Raw genomic sequence first — 3,950 nt, forward strand, 5'->3', positions numbered from 1 at the left:
ACATAATAATGATGGATAAGCAAAATTTACCATTTTGGGGGGGAGACAGAGAAAAACATCAGTGTTTCCCAGGCCTGTCCCAAACTGTGGAGCCTGGCTGTGCACCGACCTGCCCTCTTTCCCAGAGCAGGGAGCAGCTTCTCAACCCTACAGCACATTCCTGTCCCTGCCCCAGGGACAGCCCTAATATCCCAGCACTTCTATCCTTTTGACCTCCTCAGCATTGCACAATCAGCCCATGAGCCTGTTCCTCCTTCTGCTTCAGCTCAGGGAGCAGCATCAGCCTTAGGCAAAACTCAGCTGTGAAGAAATGATTTCGCCTTGAGGCTGCAAACCTTTGGAGACAGACATGTAGGCTCTGCAACCTCCAAAAGACAGATTAACCTGCTTGGCTTGGTTTGCTTCTCTGAGGGGAGCTGACCTTGGCTGGACAACAGCTGCCCACCAAGCCTCTCTACTACTCCTCAGCAGGGTGAAGAAGGGGGGAAAAGAAGATGAAAAAAGTCATGTCAGGGTAAAGGCAGTTTAATTAAACGAAAGCGAATGCCCCGAGCAGCAAATAAAAATATTTATTCTTTTCTTTCCATCAGGGGGAAGTAGGGGTTCAGTACATGTAGAGGATGCTCTGGAAGACAAATATCATAGCAAATGCTACTCTGCTTCTCCTTTCTCTAAGCTTTTACTGCTGAGCAGACATCATATAATATGGACTATCCATTTGGTCAGTTTGGGTCAGCTGTCCTGGCTGTGATCCCTCCCAAAATCTCGCCCATCCCCAGCCTGCTGCTGAGGGGGGAATGTTGGAGAGACTGCCTTGGTGCTCAGCAGAACCAACACACTGGTGTGTTACCAGCACCTTCCCAGTTACCAGTACACAGCCCAGCACTGGGAGGGCTGCTGTGGGGAAAATGAACTCCATCTCAGCCAAACCCCACACACTCTTACTGGTTTCAGGTGGGTGCACTCCCTCGGCGTGGCTCCTAGCACAAATCCTGCTGGATGCTGCCATGTGTCATAAAGTGATGTCTAAAGTTAGTTCCACATGGTGGCAGTGGAAAGAAGGTGGACACTGAACTCATGTGGGCTGGGAGAGATCAGTGCTACCCCTGGATTAGCCATAATGAGGTAATTGGCTGTAGGACACCTCAGGGTGTGAATTACAGGCTGAGAGGACAGCGTGTGGTGTGATCCCCAAGAGCTGCAGCACTTGGGCCCTCTGTGGTCCGTGTGTGTGGTGAATGGTCCTTTCATGCTTATTCCAGGAGAGATATCCCAGGATAAGGAGATAAAGGAGCCTGATGTGAAGGTGCAGAGGAAGAGCTGCAGCCAAGGGGCTCCATCCCAGAGCAGATATCCCTGAAGCAGCTGATTCCAGCCCAGTTCTGCATGAGGATGTGTGGTTTGTGTAAGCCTGGCATGAGCAATGGCTGATGAATCTCTGCACCACTTGTCTTTGCATGCGGTGGATGAGGCCTGGGCAGATCACCCCAATCATCCACTTGTCCTGCACACAGCTCTGCTCCTCTTCTGCTCAATAAACAGTCCTGTGTTCCCTTATTCACTCCTTCCTCTGGTGTTCTTTGCCATCTAACCCAGGCATAATTAGGGACTTGCTCAGTTATTTAATCCCTATCTAAGGCCATTGCAGTTGTATCCTTGAGAGAGGAAGGTATTTTTCTCACTGCATTTCCCCTTTCCCCAGGCCTCCCTCCAGAAGGGTTTTCCTTTGACCTCAGCTAATGAAATGATCCAGATCAGTGACTGGGGAAAGCAGCCTCGGGACAAAGTTCAAGCCTTTTTCTTCTGAACAGGCTCTCTGTGACAGTTCCTATTCAGCATTTAGCAGGTATTTATTATTAATTCCCCTTCTCTATCAGAGTTGGATGTTCTTGGGAGCAAACTGGACATCTCAGTGGGTTAAACACAAAGACAAGGAGGAGGTTGGCAGGAGAGGACAATGTGACTCCCATGTGCAACTCAGCAATTACAACTAGATTGTTCTTTTCTTGTTCTTTCCCATTCTCGCCTTGTGCCTTGGTATGGTCCTTGGTAGCAATTTGTGTCATGGCACCCTAGGCTCCTAGGTTCCACAAATCCATCCATTACTGCCCCCAGAAACAAATCCCATCAAATCACCAGCTTATAAACTGCATTTCAGACATGTTACATGAGCACTGATTGCAAATCTGAAGACATTTCCATTTTGCCTGAGGCCAAGTTTTTTAATTTAAAAAAAAGAGTGCTGTCAGGATCTGTGCAAAGGCTCTTTAGATATTCCAACCAGCAGAGTTTATTTAAAAATTCAATAAGGCAATTTTCATGGCAGCAAGGAAATAGAAACACTGCTGGTGTCTGTACACCCAGTGAAGAGGAAGAGGCAGCCAGGATTTCATCTCCCAGACCCACTCAAGCCAGACTTTGCTCCTGCCTCATTCTAACAGCCAAAAACTGAGGAACCCTTCCTGCTTGACAATTAAATTTTCTCCAACAGCAGAGCAAGGATTAGGGGGTGATGAGCAGGAGCAGCCTTTTTAGAACAATCTGCTGCCCAGGAGTCCCATTAGCTGACACAGAACAAGTGTTATCAGACTTGTTTCTTCATAAGGCTGGAGAGGACATACCTTCCTCTCTCAAGGGGTCCCTGAGGCACCCCAGCAGATGGTGAAGGGTCCTTTGTTTAGTGAGGGAGGGTGTTAACAAGGTCCCAGTGCAATGGCTGCTTCCAAGAGCAGAGCTCCACTCATGGTAGAAGGTAGCAGAAGACAGAACCCCAAAATGGTGGTGAATTCTTGACTGCAGCCTCCTTCCCCTGCGAATGCTGAGAGAGCAAGAAGGAGCTAGCAGCTGCCCCAACCCCTTTTTTCCCCAGCCCAATTCTCAGGTATCTCTGCCCCTCAGAGAGAAACCTTCAGGTAAGAGGAGTGTGGCCAAGTGGCCTCCTCTCCTGAGCTTGGCCACTTCTTTTGTCTCTTCTAAGTACCTGGTCATTATTGTCTCCTAGACACACACGTGGGGGAAAACTCCCCGAGAGAAGGAAACAAAAGGAAAAATCCTAAACCGCAACAGGAAGGGAGGGGTTAACTTTGCATAGCCCTGGGAAGAGGACAGAAGGTAAGTAGGATGCATATCAAAAGTGGTTGTTCTCTGCTTTCTGTGAACCATAAGGGCTCCTTGGGAAGCAGAGACAAAACTGAATTGCTGTTTATAGACCAGAGGTGAAAAAACATCCCTGGCGGCTCTAGACCAGTAGCAAAGGCATTTCCTGCTGCCTTATGGCCACTGCTATCTTCCAATCTGTCCTCAGCCAGGCACAAATAACCATGCCATCCCCTCTCCTTGGCATGGCATCAGGACACAACTAAGTCCAGACTTCGGAGGTTTGCAAGGTTCCCATCTCATGGAGAAAAGAAGCTGCCAGAAATTATTGGTGCTTAGAGGGGAACAGAGTCTTCTGTCAGCCATCCATTCTCTGGAAACCTCAGCCCCAAAACTCACACCACCCCAGGAGCAGGGGCACCTCTGTGCCTTCCCCCACCTTAAGCATTCAGGTCTCAGCTCCCTGCCAGAGGAGCCAAAGGACTTTCTAAGCCTGCTGCTAAGGAGATCATTAAGGCAAACACATGAACCTTTCCAGTCAGAAGGATGAGGTGGGGTTTTAATTAAGGTAATTATACTCAGCTGGATGGGCTATTTGCAGAAGCATTTAAAGTCTCTAGGAGGGTTTAAAGGTAGTAGTACTGATAAAGCACAGGGAATCTACTGTTTGTGTGGACCCCTGGACTAGGGCTGCCAGCACTGCTGGTGTCCTGCTTGAGAAACCTGAGGCTGCGCTGAAGACGCAGGTGATGCTTTGCCAGTGGCAAAGTCAAGGATGTCCATTCTAGAGAGGATGCAGCTCTCTCAGGTCAGGGGAGGGAGTTTTCAGAGCATCAGCATTTTTTCCTCTCAAA

At 48.8% G+C, this 3,950-nt stretch overlaps 1 long non-coding RNA gene across 1 annotated transcript; it reads right to left on the reverse strand.

Moving 5' to 3' along the window:
- Nucleotides 1-3,112: 3,112 nt before the first annotated feature.
- LOC137486186 (uncharacterized) lies at nt 3,113-3,621 on the reverse strand. Its single transcript, XR_011005611.1, has 2 exons — nt 3,536-3,621; nt 3,113-3,394 (listed from the first exon to the last, which is right to left on the reverse strand). It is a non-coding gene; the product is annotated as an uncharacterized lncRNA (long non-coding RNA).
- Between the last annotated feature and the right edge of the window lie 329 nt (nt 3,622-3,950).

The sequence above is a fragment of the Anomalospiza imberbis genome, chromosome 21, assembly GCF_031753505.1.
Source record: "Anomalospiza imberbis isolate Cuckoo-Finch-1a 21T00152 chromosome 21, ASM3175350v1, whole genome shotgun sequence".
NCBI classification, from domain to species: Eukaryota; Metazoa; Chordata; class Aves; order Passeriformes; family Viduidae; genus Anomalospiza; species Anomalospiza imberbis.